The sequence below is a fragment of the Lissotriton vulgaris genome, chromosome 5 (assembly GCF_964263255.1).
Source record: "Lissotriton vulgaris chromosome 5, aLisVul1.2, whole genome shotgun sequence".
Classification (NCBI taxonomy): Eukaryota; Metazoa; Chordata; class Amphibia; order Caudata; family Salamandridae; genus Lissotriton; species Lissotriton vulgaris.
In genome coordinates this window covers 1,975,193,224-1,975,216,441 of record NC_141693.1, presented here as the reverse complement: position 1 = coordinate 1,975,216,441, position 23,218 = coordinate 1,975,193,224, and positions in this window count along the sequence as shown.

Below are 23,218 nucleotides of genomic sequence, written 5' to 3'. Positions count from 1 at the left end.
AGGCCAAACGTGGTTGGTTCCGTCGTCCTTTTCCCAGTGGAGAATAAAATCTCCCATGAAAAATTGTTCACAAAAGGAGAGAAGTTTGTTAGTCATTTATAGGTCTAGATAACATTTTAATTACCCCATGGTAATTCATGCACTTCACACTTCGCAAAATTAAATGCCAATTGCAGTAAAACTTCATCACGAATGGCAACATTTGCGGCAAAAAAACGTATCACAAATATACAGGAACAACACAACGCGAATGACTGTTTTTTGCACTGCTTTTGTTTAAATACATCCTCACGCCAAATAGAGCATGACGCCATGGATTTGCATTTTGCGCAGTTACGTGTAGGTTTGTGTAATTTTGCATAATTACATGAAATCAAATTGCATACATTTTGCACACCCCTAATAGTGATGGAATTCATCCACAAAGATATTTATGCTTCCTGGCAAGCAGTAGTGATGTATAGTGGCACGCGATTAGGTGCTGTTTTGGAATGGCGATGTCTAGGCTGTTAAGAGTTTGAGTTCAGTGAACTAATCCCCTTGCACTTAAAGGAGTACTTGTGGATACCGGTGACCAACCAATGGTTATTTTTTGCTTTTTTCGAAGGTGTAAAACTTTTTGTTCTAGTGGTATTATTATAGTATCAAATAGAGCTTTGCAGACGTGCCTAGACCATGTTTTAGGAACAGCATGAGCAATTGCGTTGTGATCTAGCATCAGCGTGGATATGGGAGCAATGCTAGAGATTGCAGACCTGCAATTTAAAGGGGGGGGGGGCACATTTAATGTGTTATTTGGAAGAGGAGACAAGGAGTTGAGGGGTCCTGAGTGTTATGAAAGACTACCTCGGGATTATGTGTGGGGCGTCTGGCTCTGGAGATGGTTGAAACTGAATCTGAAGGCTGAGAGGGTGCTCAGGTGTGCAGCGTGTGACAGGTGACACGGGAAGCATCGGTGCCAGGGTGGGGGTATATGGTGGGCTGGCAATGGGTGATTTTGAGAGTGGGTTTTGTGAGGAGAGCGCCTCTGAGGCAGGGAACCAGAGATAACACAACATATGGCGTGCTGACAAGCTTAAAATGAAACATTCCTTCTACTACTTCCTAAATTGAGGTGCGGAAAGTTTTGTCATCAAGTGTGTACTAAAGATGGTTTGTTGGCTGCGAACTGTGGCATTGCACCACCTTGTAAAATGATGCATCAGTGCACCACCTTGCAAAATGATGCATCAGCCTTACACACCACCAGCTAATTTTCTGTGAAAATAAGATGGCAATAAAGCTTTACTAACATATGAACGACCTCGTTTGCATATGAGTAACAATAGAACATCTTCTGGATTTCTGGAGGAGATGAATAATTCGGAGATTCCACCCATGGAATTTGCTCCAGCAAAGGGATGCTGGAACAAATTCCCCTGTGGTCTCTTAGCTGGGAGGAGAACTTCCCCCAGAAAGGGACGGATTTTATGTTACTAACCATCTCTCAATCAAGCCCCTGATATGCTTTGCGAAGAGGCAAAACATTTTTTTTTTCTTTTTTCAATCACAGTGCTTTGAAAACAGCCTCTATGTATAAGGGTGGGTTCATAAAGCAAAGCCAGGGACAGGTACAAACTGAGCGCGTGCAGAGGTCACACAACAAGGACAACTGATGCTCAAAGCCAGCATCCCTTCACAGGGAGCAGTAACTGGGAGGGTAAATTGAGACTTCAAATGGCAAGCCGAGTACCCAGGAGACGAAAACTAGGGAGATGACACATCGAGGGAACAGGGGACCCCATTTTTTACCGACTGACTTCTACCAAGCGCAGCCAGGGATGCAGCTACCGCAAACCCCTAGGGAAACCCCTTGAGGACGGAAAGAGTCCCCTTGCCAAATCGAAATATAACGTCTTGTTAACCTGAACAATTTTTGGAACAGGATGAAAAGCTCAGCAACCTAGCAGCCATTGTCATGAAGCTATTATTTCCTGTAATGTATTCTCAAAAAACACAATAACAGCTGCCTGATTTAAAGAAGGCGCCCATACAGTGCACGCGCGTGGAACACATCTCATTCAGCCGCGTGTCAGCGCATCCATGATTTAAGGGGGCGCGTGACTCCCTAATTTCAATGGTATTTTTTTCAGATGATAAACATTAAAACTTAAAACTGCATTATGCTCATTTGACATTTCCTGTGCAGAAACAGCCCACAGAGAATAATATTTTTGCATAAATATATTCGCTTGTCTACCTATAAAACTGCCAGAAACAAATTCATCAAATAAGATGATGTAATTAAGTCACTGGCTTCCTCCTCCCTCGCTTTGGTTGTGCTTAACCTTGGAGTTTTGCTATTTATTCTTGGAATGACGAAAAGAACCCACATCGCCATCATTTCTAGGCGAATTATTCTGCTTTTTGCTTTTTTTATATATTTCAATTTACTTCTTCCTTTATTGCAGACCTCAATCATCCCAAAACGCCATCGCCTTCAGCTAATTAGACATTAAAAAAATACAAAACACATAATAAACGCAATAATTCAGTTAAATCCTTTGTATTTCACGTGGTTACAGAAGTTAATGACGAGATGTTACTACTGCTGGAAGTTCCTCCACAATAGCATAAAAGGGGTTTTTTACCAGCCCCTTGCGCCACCGGTACGTCACTTTTTCCCATATTAAAAGTGATGCACTGGTGGCCCAATGGGCTTGTAAATAGACCCCAAAGTCTTTTGCAGAAATAGAGATGCTAAGATGGCATATTTACAATAAAATATCAGCGCGCAGAGCGGCACCAAAGTTGGCAGCACTGTGATCTGACATTTTGAAAGTGCAGGGATGCGCGGTATTCACAAGAATACGGCACACTCTTGTGTTTCCTCTAGTGCTGGCACAAAAAAGCTGCATACCATCAGAACAGGCACCCTGCCACCTATGTAGCAAGGGTGCCTGCGCTGCAGGGATGATTGTTTATGTCTCGGAAGGGACACCTTCCTGCACATAAACAATCAATAATGGTGATGTGCACCTTCTATGTGCGCTGCAGAATGCAGCAAAAAGGGAAAGAGCAAAAAACAAATAGAAAATAGTAATTTCTCCTCGTATCATCATTCTAACGCCTGCTATTCTTTGGCATTCGTTTTTAGGGCTGCCTTAGCCTTGAAAATCTAGGGCAGCATCAAAATGCAATGGGTGTTGCCGTGGAACGGCCACAACAACACCCATTGCATGCCCCTTTGCAGCAGAGGACTGCGGTGGAAAGCGGCACTTGTAAATATGAAAAATGGCGCTGCGCCACTGGAGTGTCAAAAAAATGGACGCTTCAGTAGCGGTGAGGGCTTGAGTACTTCTTGCTTACCTTTTGGAAATTTGCGTGCACATTATATCTAAATTGGAAGTAAATAATAGCTAGTTCTAGAAATGTTTTTCATAAGTCTGCTGTGCACTTTTAGTGACATCAGCCCCATGTATTTATTTTCCTATTGAGGTGCCGGGTTTTTAGGAACCCGGTGGTGCCAGGGGATAACACCCGAAGACCTCTGAGTTCTCCCTGTTCCGGACCACAGAAACACAGAGTCTTCTAGGTGAAGTCAGAGATCGAGTTTTATTGGCTGCAACCAAGTAACAAGTGTCCTAGAAGTACAACAGCACGGGTCGTAGATTCTCAGGAGACTGTTCGTTTTTACAGAACCAGCCATCTCCTTTTATACAGAATATTCCACTTCAGGCAAGAATTCTTTGTTTTATGATGCAACCGTATACATATTTGTTAAACAAAAGGAAAAGCGCAGTCATGACGGTCAGCCTATAATTTCGTGTGTACAGTTAGTGATAGATTACCCAGCTCGGCCCAGAACTACCATCAGATATCGATGAAACCCCAATAAACTCGGGCACCTCCTCATCGTAAAACTGGCCATAAACAAGGGACATGGACAGGTGTATGTGTGTGGATAACATGGTTTGTATGTAGTGAATGGTTTATGGCATGTCGTGCCTTGATGCTATCTTACTCGGCCACCGGGCGAGGGACTGCCTGAACAGGTTCAGCTGGAGGCAGTGGAGTCAGCTCGGCCAGGTCATGGGGGAGTCAGCTAAGGTGGACGTGTCCTTTCAGATCAAACTCGGCCTTAATCAATTGACTATATGAGGGCAAGCCACAAGATGGATGCCGTTCACAAAATGGAGTCTGAGAGTTCGGGACGGAAACCATGGTTTAAGGGTGACAGCATCACTCAATCAAGGCGCAAATGCATGGGGATAATGTCCTAATCATTACCGGTCTGTAGACACCAAATTCGTCATGGTACGATGATATTTTGTGACACGAGCGTTGGGCCTCTGAACCATAATAGAGCAGGGTCCAGAATCTCAGAACCACAGACCCTCCTTTTGCCCTCATATTAGGCAATAACTCATGCTAATCTGAGTCCAAATCTGCATTCATGAAGTCATGGAGATGCTGCTGTAGCATCATCCTGTTGCTCAATTCGTCCCTTGACACAGGCTTCCTAACACATGATGTAGCACAAAGGCCACATATTGCAGGAGCGCACTGCACAAACAGGCAGAACATAAACAGAATGGCTAAGATCATCCCAACGAAGATCAGTGTTTTCCATCCCCAGGCAGAGATCAGTTCCCAGAACCACCCTAGCAAGGACCAATCCCCTTTTTCCACATGAATGGAATCAGAGATTTTGTGCAGTTTGGAGATGGCCTGGTACACTGTCGGAGCATTATCAGGGATGAAAATGCAGCAACTGGATTGGATCACTCTACATACACCACCACGGTCTGCAAGTATGACATCTAGGGCAACCCTATTTTGAAGAGTCATAAGTCGGTCTGACTGGAGCTCTGCAGTCAAGTTGCTAAGGGCACCAGCCTTTTCAATCACGGCCGATTCAACTACCCTCGTCAATTGGCGAAGGTTCCTGCTGTTCACCATAGGCCCCCAAAACGGCAGAAAACCCTTTGCGAAGTCTCCAAACTCTTGACCCGCAGTGTCGTCTTGACTCACGACACCCCTAACTGTCCTTGTCCGATGGTAATCTGCCTCGGCCGTGTAGGTGGGTGGCAGCAGAAACGCGATAAAACATGTGCCCGTGAAGTCAGGGGGCAACCATGTATACGCTCTATCGTGGCAGACGAAGTAAGTACCCTTAGCCGCTAGCAATGAAGGGGAGGTCTGAGACGAGAAAACGTAAGTCTCAGTGCAGACACTCTTTCCCAACTGAGCTCTAGGGTTTTTGCCATTTCCCTGCAGACATAGGTGACCTCGGTGGGATACTATCCAGACTGGGGAGGATTTCCTTGCTTTCAGACTCTCAGCCAAGGAAATTCCAGATTGAGTTATATTCCATCTGCTGTAAGGCGTCAATTCATCTTTGGGAGTCGTTCTAACTGTGTCGATATCTCTACTCATATTTCTGATTCCTGCCACTAGTGCCTTGTTGTTTGAATTTTTCCCTGGAACATATGGTTCAAGGGAAAACAGGAATATGGTCTGGAAAGCCCACAGAGAACCAAAATAACTAAAGGGCGGGACAAAATACGGGATACCCTTATCTGTGGTGTGTGGCATGAGTCCACATATCCAACAGTTCGTAGTGTTCATTACAGATTGGTGCTGGTGTAGGAGTTGGACGAATGAATTATTTACAAATTCTAATCTTCTGGCAGACTCGTGTTCAGGTAGGGGGTGAAAAGAATGCGGGGAGACAGTAGGAGGAGGTGTGTGCTGAGTGTTGTATACAAAGTTAACTCGAAAGATGAACAGAGCGTAGCCAATAAAAAACATTGTTATGCTACACAACATTAAAATGCATATGACTAAGAATTGCTTTCTTGCCATTGTAGCGCATAGTCTCTTTTCAAAGTTCGTAGGTCTAGCAGGTCTCTCTACCCTCGGAAACTCAATCCTCTAGTTGCTGCCTGCGGTGGGAGATTGATTCTGCCAAGGAGTGCTTTCTGTTCAGCCCAGGGTAATTCCCTTGGACCAACCAGAACTGTTGACCTAAACGTCTCCAGCTGCACTCCCCAGACTGTCAACCGCGACCCTAGCAGCAGAACCGGATGGCGGTTCGAAGATCAAAAATGAGCAAGCTCCCGGGGCGAGAGAGCTGTATAATCAAAAGGAAAAAATGTTTTTATTTGTCCATAGTCATAGGTCTTGGCCTCAAGTTATAGCGGTTTCGGCCAGGTGCTGTGTGATCTGCAAACAGTAGTTCAGGCTCAGTAGTGTCCAATTGTATTGACGGTGGCACAGATCCTTGCAGAATGTGAGCACTCTCCTTTTCTGTACTAGTTCCTTTCAGTCGTGCATCGCTGAAGGGTGCAAAGCGTGGTACGGGCTCTGACTCCGAGTCGGCGACGCCGTCTTGGACCCACCGGTCATATGGAAGGGGCAGCGGGACCCGTTTACAGTGGGCGCCGTGCACCCATTTTTTTTTCCCGTGGACACGTACTGCAGAGCGGGTAGTTAGCAGGACTTGGAAGGGTCCGGTCCAGCGAGGCTCCTCGTTCTTGGTTCGCCTGAAGTTCCGGACTAGGACCCAGGAACCAGGTTCGATGGCGTGGCCTGGATCGTCAGACGTCGGTGGAGAGGAGCTGTGGACCTGTTGGTGTAAAACACGCAATTTAGTTGTCAATTCGTGCAAATAGTCAAGTAATACAGGGTGCTCTATCTCACTGAGTTTCTTGGGCCTTGGCACTCCCCATACGTTTGCTGGGCGCCCGAACACGATTTCGTGGGGGCTAAGTCCCAGTCTAGAATGGACAGTCATTCTTGTGGATAGGAGTGCTAAAGGCAGGGCGTCAGGCCATTTAAGACCTGTGCTGGCTTGGATCTTGGCTAGTTTGAGTTTTAGGGTGCCGTTGTAGCATTCTACTAAACCAGCTGATTGGGGGTGATTTGCAGCGTGGTACTTCTGGTGTATGCCTAGACACTCACACGCTCTCTTCATCACTCGTCCCACGAATTCACTTCCATTATCACTCCAGACAATTCTAGGCATACCATACCTAGGGAAGAATTCTTTGACCAGGGCTTTGGCAGTTGACAAGGCAGTGTTGTCCTTAAGGGGATACGCTTCCACCCACCTGGAGAAGGCGCAATCAACAACAAGCACGTATTTCAGATTGTTGCACCTTTCCATGTGGATGAAATCGAGCTGCAAAACCTCGAACGGGTACGTTGGAGACGCAAAATGACCAGCTGGAGTTGGAGTTCCCCTACCGGGATTGTATTTCAAACACACCATACAGTTCTTGACCACATTCTCTGCGCATTTCGGGATTCCACTATTCTGCCATACTGGGGCCAACAACTTACAGATTCCTTTCATACTGATGTGAGCCATCCCATGAGCCATCGTTACCACTGCAAATACATATGCATCGGGTAACAGCCATCTTTGATGCTCTGACAATTCAACCCAACAACCATTCGCATCCAATCTACCCTTGCTTTCTCTCCATTCATTCACCTCTTTCTCAGTCGCCTCGGACTGTATGGACTTCACACTTTCAATAGTGTCCTCACACATACCCACATCAGCAATCCATCTCGCAGGACCCACAACATACATTCGACTCATTGTGTTCCTTGCAGTCTCTTTCGCAACTTCATCCGCAAATGCATTCCCACGACCAACATCATCTTGAATCTTTCTGTGTGCACTGCATTTTACAATCGCAACTTGTAGTGGCAAGGTCAGTGACTCGAGAAGCTCGTTAACTAACTGACCATGCTGTATCTTTGCACCATGCGACGTCAGGAAACCACGTTCACGCCACAACCGTCCGAAACTGTGAGCCACGCCAAAGGCGTATTGGCTATCAGTATACACATTCACTCGCTTTCCTTTTGCCAACACACATGCTCTTGTAAGTGCGATTAACTCGGCTGCTTGCGCGGAATTATGGGGAATGCGCGCTGTCTCTACAATCGTGTGCAATGTTGTCACCGCATATGCTGCAGTCGTATCTCCATTTGGCAACTTGAAACATGAACCATCAACCCATAAAGAATTATTACATTCAGGAAGGGGAGTGTCCAGTAAGTCTACTCTCCCTTTTGTCTCTTCTTCTGTCCTAAAACAGCAATCATGCATTTCGACCTCATCTGTCTCTGTTGGAATGGGCAATAACGTGGCGGGGTTGAGTGTATCGCACCTCTTTATGTGAATGTGACTTGCTAATAGTGTCAGTTCATAACTCGACAGTCGAGCACTAGTTAAGTGCGGTGTCTTCGTTCTGTTTAGTAAAATGTCTACTGCATGTGGGACCTCAACGATCAGAGTGTTATTCATGACTAACCCAGCAGACTGTCGAATACAGACAGCTGCTGCAGCAGTGGCCCTCAAGCAACTTGGTAATGCCTTAGCTACAGGATCTAGAGTCGCTGAGAAATACGCGCATGGACGCTGTTTGTCCCCAAAGGATTGTGTCAGGACTGATAATGCACAACCTTCCCTCTCATGGACGTATAATGTGAAAGGCTTACTGTAGTCGGGGTTGCCCAACACAGGAGCCGAACACAACGCATCACGTAGCTCGTGAAAACTCTTCTGACAATCTTCAGACCAAGGCACCGGATTGGGTGTATCCTTGCAGATTAGTGCCAGCGAAGCTTTGGCTAACAATGAGAAATTCGGTATCCATTGTCTGCAATACGATGTAATGCCCAGGAAAGCACGCACTTCTCTCTGTGTCCTCGGGACACCTAATTTCGTAATTGCCTGTATTCTCTCGGGGGTCAGTCTCCTTCCCTCCTTCGATAAGATGTGACCTAAGTAGGTCACTTCTTGTCGACAAAATTGTAATTTCGAAAGAGACTTTGTGCTTCATGTCACATAAATGATGCAACAACGACAATGTGGCTTCCTTGCAAATCTCTTCAGTATCTGCAGCGATCGGCAGATCGTCTACATACTGAATCAGAGTCGCACCATCATGTAGAATAATCGTGTCAAGTTGTGATTTCAGAGCTTGACTGAATATAGATGGACTTTCACAGTAGCCCTGAGGAGCGCGTTTGAAGCGGAAGCTTTGTCCTCCTAAATTGAAGCCAAAAATATCTCTGCTCTCCTCGGCAATCGGGATGCTGAAGAAAGCGTTCTTCAAATCAATCACCGAAAACCAAGTGGCTGAAGCTGGAACCATTGTCAATAGGGCAGTAATGTCGGGCACAACTGGAAATTGTGGCACAACGATTTTGTTCACTTCTCTAAGATCAATTACAAATCTGTACACAGGTGGCTGCGAAGGATCAGTACGCTTTAAAACAGGAAAAATAGGACTGTTACAAATGTTGCTTGTTGTCTCTTCAATGACATCTTTCTCAATCAGATCGTAAACGATCGCTAACAAAGCTTTTTCACATTCGCTAGATATCTTGTATTGGGGAATACATGGCAGCCTAACATTGGCTCGCAATGTAATGACATATGGCGCTATCTCCAAAAGACCCACATCATTAGAACCAGTAGCCCAAAGTATATCTGGAAGAGATGACAATTCAGTTGGAATATTTTCTTTTGACAAATACTTTGGAGAAATCACTTCCTTACCTACGGTAAGTTGTACTCCTGAAGGAGAACAGTACAAAGTCGCATATAATCTCTTCAACAAATCCAAACCTACCAAATTTTCACCACCACCTGTTGTAAGAATGAGGGGTGCTTCTAGTTCACCTGGCCCAACAGAAAGGGGCATAGGACTAGAAATCGGGTTTCTAACAGGGGCGCCAGAAAAACCTACTGAGACATTCATTTCGCCAGACAAAGGTGCGCCGGGAAGTTTTGAGTGCATAATCGAACTTTTTGTAGCACCAGTATCCAGCAGAAAAGGTTCTGACACTCCTGATGTAATCACGTCAACATAAGGTCCATTCTGATCTACTGGAACTGAAACAACTCCCTCTCTTTGTCCATGGCTATCCTAGCAATTATTACCCTCATTCTCGTTTTCTGCGTAATAGTCATCAGCATAGTACTGAGTTGTCCTAGAAGACGCATTATTCTGTTGGTCAAAGCTGTTCATAGAATTCTGAGGCGGGAAAGAAGTAGTATTCTGGGGGAAATTCCCACGGCCCCTACCCCTAGGAGCCTGTTGAACACCTCTACCTCTTGAACCAGAGACACCATTCAAACGTCGCGATAAAGCTGGACAACTATTCTTGAAATGACCCTCTTCTTTGCAATACGCACACTGATTCGGACCATACGGTAAACGCTGTTGAGAAGACTCATTTCTTTGTGAGTTTCTCGGATACTGCTGTAGTTGCTGATAATCAGGCTGACTGGCTGTGCGAGGCGGATAGGCTTGCTGGAGAAGGACTTTAGTTTTCAAATCTTTTGTCTTTTTGTCTGCCTTATCTAGCTCGTCTTTGCGTCTATTTTCGTAGTACTGGGCTGTGGCTAAAATCTGCGCTGACGTGGAAACAGCCCAAGCACTCTCTGAATCTTTCAATTTATTACATAGTTCAGGAAGTAGATTATGTACGAACTTGTCTACAAACAATCTTTGGCCACCCTCGGTAGCCATATCCTGACCACTATGATCGACGAAAGTCTCTTCAAACCTCGTGAAAAAGTCAGACACATTCTCATCTTTTTTCTGCTTGCACGCAGATAACTTATCCCAATTCACACGCAATTCAGGCATTATAGTCTTCATATAGGTAATGATCCTACCAGGAAGTTCAGCTACTAAAGGCTCGGGTTTAGAACCACCAACTTGTCTAGCATCAGCAGCGGCAATATTAGCCCATGTGTCACCTAGTTCTTGATCATGATTTGCATGACGAATCTTGCTCCATAACGGTTGTGGGACAACATTCCCGAACAACATGTCTACATCTGCTAAATTCATTATACATGAGCTGGCAGTCTGTGATAACTCCTTATAATACCCTGCAGGATTTTTACGGGGATCAGGCAACGTTTGTTTGAGTGCTAAAACTTCAGATCTTTTCCAGGGGACATGTACCCATACACGCTGGAAATGTGGTGGAATTGGTGGATTTGCATTCGCGTCACCTTCCCTCCAAACTGGGGGAACCTCTCTCATGGGGTACTGTCGCGGCTTCTTCCTACCTAATATGTCATCCTCATACAGTGACCTAGATACATTTCCGTTACTCCTATAAGATAACAATAAATCTATTGCTCGTTCAACATCGGCACCTACAATCATGCCTTCATAGAACTTGAAACGCATACGGAATAATTCCTTCATTTTGCGTTTTGGATCATTTGTCTCCAAATCTTCGCAAAGGTATACACACATCTCTTCGAATACATATCTCTGAGTGGGTGCATTCCATTGACGGAAGACTTCCATAACAGACTGAACATCATATTTTACAGTGTCGGTAACCCATTTACGTGCTAACTCATTCAGCACCTCTCTTTCCTCGTAATCAGGCAGTTGACTACGCAATTGTCTACGTCCTGTTTTAGGGGTCGTCTTAGGCGACCCAAAGAAAGGTGAGAACAGACCAGTGACAGTACTTGCCACTCTCTGTCGAACAGAAGGAGAAGCTTGCGGAGAGGCAGATGTGCCAGAAAAGACAGGAAGTCGAGGCAATGGCAGAGGAAGTCGAGGAGTGGCAGAAGTAGCATCATGATAAATAGTCGGAGCAGTAGGCAAAGTCGCAGAAACAGTAGACGGAGTATGTAGCAAAGGCGGCGGCCCTTGAGAAGGCTGCGCCGGAGAAGTAGGAACCAGCTGAAGAGGAGCTGGTGCTTGTGCAAGAGCTGCATTTCGTGCGCCGGGGCGCGGTATAACAAAACGCTTCGGGGGTGCAGTAATACTCGATGTATATGGGGGTGGTGAATTCAGTAAATGGGACATTAATGGATCTTTCTCGGATGTTCCCTTTGAACCTTGCCCTTCATGGGGCAACATTGGGTAGCATTTGTCTACTGCTAATTTCTTGCTTCTGAGCATTTGTTCACTCTCTTGCTCTTCCTCATTATCCCTGTATGCAACGGCGGCTTGCACCATTGACATACCTCTTTTATTTTTCTTAGCTAATTTCATTTCTTTCTGTTTGGCTTCTTTGCGCCACAAGCAAAAAGAGTCAAACATCGCCGGCCGGGCTTTCTTCTTGAAGAGTTTGACCTCGAGTTTATCTAAAACTTCTGCGTCAAAGCTACCATATTGGGGCCATTTTAAAACACCATCCTTTCTGGTGTATTTCATCCATACTTCATTATATGTGATAGGACCTACTCCGTGCTTTATATAGAGCTCATATGTTGGAGTTCCAATCGGAGGAACCGGACATGAATCCTCTAATCGGGAGTCCTTACTACAACCAAGACAAAACAAGTTTCCAAGTCTGCTAAGACCAGGCATCTTCGCTCACTAGTCTAGCTTCAAACTTCAAAGGATTATCGAATACGATATTTTCGTGAATACACGAATCCCTTGGTTTTGGCGCTTGCAAGTTCCAAACAAGGTGTATCTCAAAGATACCAAAACTAAGAACAAAACTAAGAACTGGGAGACGCTCCACTTATACTTAACTGAAGTATTGAAGATCGATGACGTTACTAGAAGACTCGTCTATCGTTTCGCTCTACCAAGGATCACTGGGTCCAAAACAGGGCGATAGTCAGGGCAGCAGTCCTTCGTAGCCGTCGGGACGCGGGGAACCTCGCAGCAAAGACCTTCGGAACCACGTCGACATACAGGGGTCGCTGAAGTGGCTGGTCGTCCTCTGGAATTTTCACACGAAGCTCCTCACGAACATCTGGCTTGGACCGTCACCGCTTGATACCGCCCCGAGTTGGGCGCCAACTGAGGTGCCGGGTTTTTAGGAACCCGGTGGTGCCAGGGGATAACACCCGAAGACCTCTGAGTTCCCCCTGTTCCGGACCACAGAAACACAGAGTCTTCTAGGTGAAGTCAGAGATCGAGTTTTATTGGCTGCAACCAAGTAACAAGTGTCCTAGAAGTACAACAGCACGGGTCGTAGATTCTCAGGAGACTGTTCATTTTTACAGAACCAGCCATCTCCTTTTATACAGAATATTCCACTTCAGGCAAGAATTCTTTGTTTTATGATGCAACCGTATACATATTTGTTAAACAAAAGGAAAAGCCCAGTCATGACGGTCAGCCTATAATTTCGTGTGTACAGTTAGTGATAGATTACCCAGCTCGGCCCAGAACTACCATCAGATATCGATGAAACCCCAATAAACTCGGGCACCTCCTCATCGTAAAACTGGCCATAAACAAGGGACATGGACAGGTGCATGTGTGTGGATAACATGGTTTGTATGTAGTGAATGGTTTATGGCATGTCGTGCCTTGATGCTATCTTACTCGGCCACTGGGCGAGGGACTGCCTGAACAGGTTCAGCTGGAGACAGTGGAGTCAGCTCGGCCAGGTCATGGGGGAGTCAGCTAAGGTGGACGTGTCCTTTCAGATCAAACTCGGCCTTAATCAATTGACTATATGAGGGCAAGCCACAAGATGGATGCCGTTCACAAAATGGAGTCTGAGAGTTCGGGACGGAAACCACGGTTTAAGGGTGACAGCATCACTCAATCAAGGCGCAAATGCATGGGGATAATGTCCTAATCATTACCGGTCTGTAGACACCAAATTTGTCATGGTACGATGATATTTTGTGACACGAGCGTTGGGCCTCTGAACCATAATAGAGCAGGGTCCAGAATCTCAGAACCACACGATAGATGAACTTTGTGCTGTTCTAGTTCAAAAAGCTTTATCCCCCAAAAAGAACTGTGTTATTTAGTTGGTGGGGTTATAAATGGACATGATGATAAGAATGCCTACCTTGGCAAAATATGACTAATGAGAAGGGCTGTGCAAAGTTGTGAGAATCTAATCTCACAACCTAAGTGTACGAAGATCTGGAATTCTCTTCCACCGGAAGTACGCAGAATCTCCTCCATGGCTGCTTTCAAACTGGAAGCCAAAAAATTCCTAATGAACAAATTCTTACCTTAAATGGGTTATGATCACCCGCTCGGAGTCTCTGATCCTACAACCGTTAGACCTTCATTTGAGGCCACTCTTCTTTACCTCATCGTTTGCCCCCTTCTTAGCCCGATATGTATTAGTTGTTGTATTTTTTTCCTTTGACCCCTTTGTACTGTAATTATTCATGTTTATTATGCTTTCTTTGATGTCAATATTGCATTTATTACCTTCCTTCCATCCTTTTGTAAAGCGCTCTGATATCCTTCGGGATCTTGTTAGTGCTATATAAAACTTTATAAATAAATAAATAAATAATTTCTAGCAAATACTACGATTAGTGCGTGCAGGGCACAAATATTCTTTGCTGAAGAGATTCATGTGTGAAAACTGGGACTTTTGCACCACTTTTCCCTAGTGGTAAGAAAAGAAGCAGCAGCATCTATTCCAGTTTCAAAGTAAGGAAATGATTTTACAATAAACCACTGAGAAAATGGCACATCCAGTGGTAAAACCACTATAGGGCAGAGATTGAGGATAAGCGACTAACTACAGGAACTACGGGCTGGCCAATAAATGGGATCTACATGAGACTTTGTTTCGATAAATAAAAACTTCACTCACTTCTACTATTGGCCACTTTGAGTAAAAAAGCAAAGTACATCCTTAAAAATCTGAACATAATATCGAACAAGCACAAAGAAGTCTTACAAGAGAAGAAGATAACCATGAACTATATAAAATAATATAGATTGAAGCAGTGGTGGCTGCTAGCTGGGGAAATCGGTGGGGCAGTACGGGAGGAGTATAAAAAATAAACACTTTCTTGCTGCCCGACGTCCGCCACCTCATCGCCTCTTCAGATGAAGTTCACACAAGCTGCCAGAGTCCCCTGCGCCAATCCAGATGCTACTCTCATGCTAGTATTACCCAGCATGAGAGAAGCATAGGGATTGGGCAGAGCGGGTTGGTTCCACGCTCCAGCAGGGACTGGAAGCCTGTGCTCCAGAGCCTGCCGATATCTCCAAGCAATAGCCTGGAGATATCCAAATGCACATGATGATTTGGCCATCCTAACACAGCCGGCCAAACCTACATGCGCAATTAATGCAGGATCAATTTACTAAGGCCTTGCTTTTCAAGACTGGGGGTGCGGACAATTAAGGCGTCGACCGCAGCCTACAGTATGGGTCAAGATGCACATCTGATCTTCAGAGTAGTCACATTAATCAATGTTGCACTGGGAGACCTGGAAAAGGCAATAGATAAAACTCATGCCAGAACTGCAGCGAAGGGAGACTGATGGAATAAACTTATATTCTGGCAAATGCCCAGATTAGTCCGCACTTCGATACACAGGGCTGCTTAATAAGTGCGATTCTGTCTCGGATTGACTGTAACCATAATTTCATTTAGTCGTTTTTGCATAATTTTTAAAGCAAATCTTGTTTTCAGTAGATAATTTAACACTTAGTCGATTCGTAGGGGAAATAAGAGACCAATTAAATAAATCTGCGGGATGTACAATTTGTGATTAGGATAAAATTTTTAATGTATCTTGAAATATTTTTAGTTCTGTATATGTTTATCAATTTGTACCCGGGTCCATGTTGTTTATCCTTAAGACTTCAAAAATATGTCTTTTGCACGTTTTCTTTTTACATATTATTTAAAAAAAAGACATGAATGCTGGTTCTTCTATTGTTGATAATCTATGTAATAGATATTGATGTATTATTATTACTGCAAAATGACCGCCATGAAATGGGAGAAACATCTCATGGTAATGGATTGTGTTTTTTTTTTTTGTGTTAAAAAAAGAAGATCCCGCTTTGGGATTTTCTATTTGGAAATATAAAAAAATATTTAAAGTTTGATGTATGCCTCCTTCTTGATGATGGAGATGTCTGTCAAACTTTCAGTGTATTTACAGGAACCAGTGTGATAGTGGTTCCTGGAAATGCAAGAGACGACCGCTGGTCTGATGGACATCTCTAACTTTGGGGGGCAAAGTACCCTTGCGATGGGGAGAGTAAAGTATGGTTACAGTACTTAATCCATCTTCCAAAGTCTAAATTAAGCCCTAAATCCACAAATGGCCTCATGGTACAACAGTTAAGTTCGAAACCTTACCAGTGACCAAAGGCTTCCTCTATTTCAGGATTTTCTCAACTCCGAGGTACTTCCAAACATCAGAACTGAGTTCCACTCCAGCAAACCGGTGCAGTGTGCATAAATTAGTACTTACAGTTAACTGGGAGTAGTTCAAGCGTCAGCAGCCTCTCTGTATCCACAGTACATTCCCAAGGTAGTGAGCTTCCAAGTGCTGGTTCTCCAGCAAACAAGGATGAGTGGCCACAGTAGATTCAGATCTTGTTTCCCATTGAGGTCAAATTTGAAACTTTCTTCCTCTGTTCTGGACAAGGCCATGGAGTGGAAATTCAAAGAGGAGGCAGGAACAGATTTTATGGTGTTCCTTTGTAGGAAGATTTGTATTTGCCCTCCTGTTACAAATCTTAATCTGAGAGATTTCGCACTGAGTAGGGTTTTTTTTAAAAAACAAACTACATGTATATCACTGATATTAAATATTTTACTATGCTTGCTCCCACACACAACAATCATATGTTTCCAATCCTGTGAACACATTCCTGCATTCTAGGCAGTAGGCTGTGAATTGAGTCTTTCCCAGATATCAATACCTATATCTTGTAAGGCAGGAATGAGGGAAAAGTACAGCCACCTGACCTTTGAATAGGGATTTCTTGTAATGTTATACAGTAAGAGACCTTACTTCTGTACACACCAGAGAGCTCTAAAGCTTACTGGATGCTGTAAGCAGTTCTGTAAAACTACATCCTGGTAAAATGGGCACCTCGACTCCCATTTTGGAACGCATTTACAGAATCCACACAACACCAAAATTGCAGAGTAAATGTAGCAGAATCTGGGAAGCAAAAATTAGCAGTAAAATGTGACTGTCCTTTTTAAGTTTTGTAACTTTCAAATCAAGCAAAAGAGGGTGCTTGATCTTGCTCCAGTGGCTCCCTGTGGTTCATCTTAGGAATGGAGGAATTCACATGTATTCACATTAGCTTACAGCCTTTGTGAAAGGCCCTCTGTCAGAGCAGGCTTCATGGGAACAAACACAGTACAACAGGATAAAAGAAGGGAGTTCCCCTAAGTTCACTGTCTGCCCATTTGGGAATATTACCAGGTTTCTTTCAGGAGAGAATCTTTGCTGTCTCTCTGCCTCGACAACATCAGTACATCCTCAAAGACTATCTACGGAGGTGCTACAATGCGTATGATATAAACTTACTGTACTGATTTGTAGTCGGCAGAAGCGAAGGGAGAAGTCCATAGCCACAAACATATGCCTGACCACTTTGGATTTTAACCTACAAAGCACAATGGGAGGAATGTGGTGCTATTACGCACAAGTAGGACAATATAATGAAGCGCACATGAATTGGAGCGAGGGGGGGGCAGAAAGGAGTTTGGTTTAGGATTACCTACTAATGGCATGACCCTTCCCCTCTTAAAAACCATTACTTGGCCCACTAGCATTTCTAGACCCATTTTGATCAGATGATGAATAATGTAGGTCTCCTGCTGGAAGACATTCTGCTGACTGAGGAAAAATGAATAGTTTGTTCCTCCCTCTGTCTTAAATCTTTGCTTTCGTGGTCTTGTTCTAGAATTGAGGAAAACAGTTTCCTGACCTGCCAAACAGAGAACCTGTCCCTGGAGGAAATATTGACTGGTGGAGGAGCTTGATTTGCTAGCTGAATATTGAGCACCTGAAAAGATCTTCAAACCAAAGGAAGGAACTGACTTCAGAAACCCAACCCAAGGAGGACTGGGTTCGATCAAACCACTTCTGAAAATGGCATCTGACCAGAGTTTTTGTTGAGCTAGTTTTATCCTTTCCTCTTTGCAGATCAAAACCAAGATCCTCATTTGAAACAATCACAATCAAACTAGAATTGAGCTGTGGCTTTAGAATGTTTACTTCTCTAACCCAGAATGGAATGTCCATTCCATAACCACTAAGCCAGGACAAACTCATTGAGATACCAGTTCTACACCTTTCAGCAGGAGCTCCAGATCAAGTGTTGGCTTGACCCGCATCAGCTCTTAAGGTCACCCCAGTGGGCCTCGTTTCATGGCTCTAACCCTAAGAGCCAGATTCAGATTGCCTCTGTTCCACTGGTTGAATTCACTAGTTTCTAATGGGGATTAAATATCTTTGAGCCAGAAGTTTTCTTTTTACTTTGCCACATTGATCATGTTTGGACTGAATGTGTCATTTATTTTTTTCTGGATATTTACAATTGACAAAATTCCGTTTGTCTTATTATCATTTCTACTCGTTTTCCTTTGTGTAGCACTTTAAAGTTTATATTTTCATAATTGTATTTTATTTGGACATCTTGATACCCATAACACATTGTGTACTTTTACTTTGGACTATCTCTTTACTCTGGTGGCTGAGCTGCCGCAATTGAGCAAAAGGAACATTCAGAGAACGTCTTGAGGTCTCTGGATGGGACAAAGGGAAAAAAATTCCCATAAAGCAGAGACATCCAAGATTTTGAAGAGGACTTCTTCCTGACAAGTTAAAGAGAGGTCAACACATAACATCTACAAATGGCAAATTAAACCCAAGCCAGATGGTTAATTTGAGTACCATTCAATCAGCCCAATGCATTTGTTCACACCTTTGCCAATGCTCTTTCTTCCCATTGAATGGGGATATGTTTTCAACGTTTATTCACCCTTCCCGGGCACAAGCCCACCATCTTCTTTTAACAAAAAGCAGGCTGGTTCTCAGTTAAAAACAGCACACTTTACTGACTTGTGACGTGTAGAATTCACAGTGGTCCACTCCAGATCTCTTGACTACTTATTGATCATTTGTCTCACTACACTCTTACCAAGAAAATACTGCCAACCAAGACCTCAAGGACACTCCTAGAACATATTCAGCAACATCCATCAATCACTCTGAATGCAATGCTCAACAGCCTCAAGAGCCTTACCTACTTCATCAAGGACATTTACAACTGGACAACAACTTTGAAACACAACTTACATTTATACTAGACTGATGATTTCCTTCTTTCCCAAAACATAGGACAGATACTTCCTGCTGAGTGGGCAAATTAGTAGACAGGGGTTCACACCAAAAATGATCACCTCAGCAGAACCTTTAGCCCTCACATGCAACATGAAATTTCACTTCAAGCTCCATGCTAAAGAGATGTCCAAGAATGCTAGACTCCACTTGAAGCTTCAGTGTAGCCTCAAACCTTTACTGTTCAAACAAGATCTCAAACTGGCCATCCAAACCAAGCCATTTTTTAAAATCAAAATTTAAAACTGGAAAATGATTCATTATCTAGATCCACAAATAGTATTCCTTATACAAACCATATTTTTACAAACTACTATGTGTTGTCATGGTAGAGTTTGGAACGCTTTAGTAGGATGTTTAATTTGTTTTCAATTTTTTAACAGAACCCTGCATACTGTGAAACTGAAAATGTTTTGTGATTGGGGTTTATTCATGGATGTCATTTAGGGGTCACCAGGGGTTGCAAGTGTGACCCCTGGCATGCCTCTGGTGACCACTGGCACTTCCTTTGCGACCCCACCCCTCAGCAATGGCAAAATCAGTGCCAGGAACAGAAGCAGCTCATCCTTATGGATGTTGGTTGGGGCTTAACTCTCCTTGTTCTTTGTCTATTATTTAGTACACTAATAGTGAATAATATTATATTTTTCACTTTTAGTTGAATAAAAGATGGAATACGAATAGCTGGAATATGAGTTTTCCTGGCAGCTGAAGTAAGTAAATAATGCTTTTAAATGTTTGTATCCTAGGTGCATGCTTGCAGTTTTGAGTGTGTTTATGTAAGAGAAAGTGTGTGTATGTGTAGGCCGAGTGTGTGTGAGAATGTGTGTATGTCTGAATACGTGTGTATGTGTAAGCGTGTGTATGTGTAAGCATGTGTATGGGTGAGTGAAAGCGAAGGTCAACAGGCATGTGAAATCACTTCCACTACCCCAGGCATTTTGGTGGATTGACATCCCTGATTTTATGATTTCCTTTAGGCAATGTCATTTAGCAACCTAAATCAAAGAAGTCAAATGACCCTGGTTCATAACTGATTAGACTAAGGAGCTTATCACAAGTCTGGCAGCCCAAGGACCCCTAGACATGTGGGTGTGCAGCAATGATGTTCCAGCCACCACCGCACCAGCGGTCCGACCACCATCTTACAACTTTGGCGGTTGGACCGGCATTGCACCACTGCAACTGCCAGAGAACCGTGTTTAGGAGCTCTCAAAATGCAGGGGTTGCCGCTGTGCGTATTATGAGTTTCTCCATCGCCAGCCTTTTCATGATGGTGACCCTGCCATCAAATGGCTGTTGATGGGTAAACAAAGGGGGCCCAACAGGGCCTCCTGCTGTCCATGTACACTGCGATGCATGCAAGGGGCACATGGTGTGCCCCTGTCTGAATGCATGCCTAGATCCTAAACGGAATTGACTGAACAGCTCATGCCATGCCGGAACTTGCTTTGGCATTTCCATTACGGTGCCTTTTTCAAAGGCATCACTGTGGGAATGCCAAAGGACAGTCTACCAGACTAGGGGAAAACTCTTAATCTAGAGGGCGGTTGGTGGGTGACTTTGGAGGTTTAGAAACGGGTGGTGGCTTGCTGCCCCTCTCCCGCACGGCCAAACTCCTGATCAGCCCCTAGGTCAGTATCATCTATTTAGTATTGCTTGGAAAAGAATATATTCAGAAATCAAGAGGGCATTTGGCTGCAAAATATCTGCATAGGCGAACAAATGAAAAGGTTGATGTGAGTTGTGCCACACCAAAATTGTACTTTTTTACGATTAAATTGTCTTGTTAGTAAATTTCTTAAAGAGGAGGATGATGGTGACTAAAGCTTTTACTCAATGCAGCGGCAATTTCCCCTGACACTTATCTTTAGAAAATTCAAGGTTTATGGTTATCAGTTATGTGAGCATTTGTGGTGCAAACTAAGAAGGGCAGCCCTAAAACTGTGGGAATCTGGCCAGGACAACAATACAACAAAACAAGGGTCCCCTTGGGGGAAGTGCAGGACTCTGCTTCCTTAGAAATTTGAAGAAGGCTATCAACTGATTGCTTGTTATAGAGAAAATAATTCAGTTTATTATTGAAAACAATGTAATTACGTTCAGAATATGTATGAATGCAGTATAATGGGGTTACCCAGTGACCCTCAGAACCTGGGTATCTGAAATCTAAGGTACGGTAGGTTCTGTCGGGAAATAGATAATTACTTTAACAGCTTTTGTACATGAAAAGAAAAAAGGGAAACACACCTAGATTGATGTAATCAATATCAATTGTATTGGTTAATTAATTCATTTTTCCAGTATACAATTTGAGTTATCTCTTATTCAGGCTGTCACAAAGAGCAATTTTGTTGGTAAAAAGCAGAGCAAACAATAAACTAATCAGTGATGAGGTGATCTAGAAGTGACAAGGTGCTTTGAGTGAATTACATATATACAGTGCTGTAGAAAACACATATACAATGTTCATTCAATACGTAAAAGTAGAACCGTGTTTGGATTGGAGATTCAATGATATAGAGATTGATGTCTATTGAATGAACATTTTATATATGTTTTCTACGACACTGTTTGTATGTTATTCACTCAAAACACCTTGTCACTTCTAGATCACTTCATCACTGATTAGTTTATTGTTTGCGCCACTTTTTAACAACATAATTGCTCTCTGTGACAGCCTGACTAAGATATAACTCAAATTGTATACTGGAAAAAAGAATTAATTTACTAATACAATTGAAATTGATTACCTCAATCTAGGTGTGTTTCCCTTTTTTCTTTTCATGTACAAAAGCTGTTAAGGTAATTATCTATCTCACGACAGAACCTACCTTACCGTAGATTTTTGAATATATATATAGAGCCATATATCAAAAAATTGTATCAAAAGGTGCTCCAAGAAACAATGCAGTGACGGTGGATAAGTGAATTAAATTATGGAAGTGCTACATGCAATGCATATATTCAAAGGTGGAGGCTGACATGAATGTAAAATTAAATAACATAATCAGAGTATGGTATGACAGATCCTGATCAAAGTCAGACCTTCAAAAGATTTTTAAGGTTTCGACTCTAATAAATATTATTTTGAAACGGGGTCATCATCAGGACTACAAACAAGGTGGCACCAATCTTAAGTGAAACACCCTGAAGCATAACTTATTCCATCTCTTGGCACTCTTCACATACCCCACTTTCTATCACTTCTAATGGGATTCTGCAACAAGTAAATTAAATTGGGCAAAACAATACAAACTGCTTCTGAAACACACAGCGTCCAGCTTGCAGCTGTACAATAATTCAAGATTATCATAACCGATCTGTAGTCGGTGGTTGAGCAGAGTTGTCTTGCCCTGTTTTACTGAGTTTTACATCTGTTTCGAACAACCAAACCTACAAAGGGAAACAAGCAGGTCTATGGTATTTCTGCATAACCCATGAATTGTGATGGGTTGGTAAGAGAGTTACCTGCTACACTGGAAAATGTGGGGTACTTTTAATGAGGTCCTTCGTGATGAGGCAGAGAAGGCTACCAACAAGGAATTGGAATCAGAAAGTTTGTATTTGTAGAATTTATGAGAAGTGTTTGTGTACAATGCTAAATCCAGTATCATGAGTGTTATGTTATTTATGAGCAGTGATACTGTACAAGGTGCTACAGATGAATTGAGGCTACTGCAACATTTTCTACATGGAAACCTGTAACTCCAGGGCTTTTTTGGGAATATATCATATTGCTTCAAACACGTGTATCTCTGCCTTGAAATCCATGTGGTATTTCAGCTCCCAGAAATACTAAGTCCAGTGCTACTGCACCCCTTCCAATCACGATTCAGTAAAGAAGAATGAAAAATAAAATAAACTAATGCTAAAATAGAAAAATAGGTATTTATTTGAGAACATTCCACCCCCACCAAAAAATAACCTATGGGATAATTCTTCCCCACGACAATCTTTTGTGCCGCTAGTTGTTGGTAATCACCCTCGGCAAAAGCCTTGAAGCTTCACAAAGTTTCACAACCTTAAGTAGTGCTAAAGTTGTGATATTGTAAGGGCTTGATTGTTTTTTAGTTTCAGACACCATTATTTATGATAATTATTAGAATAATGGCAGCAAGA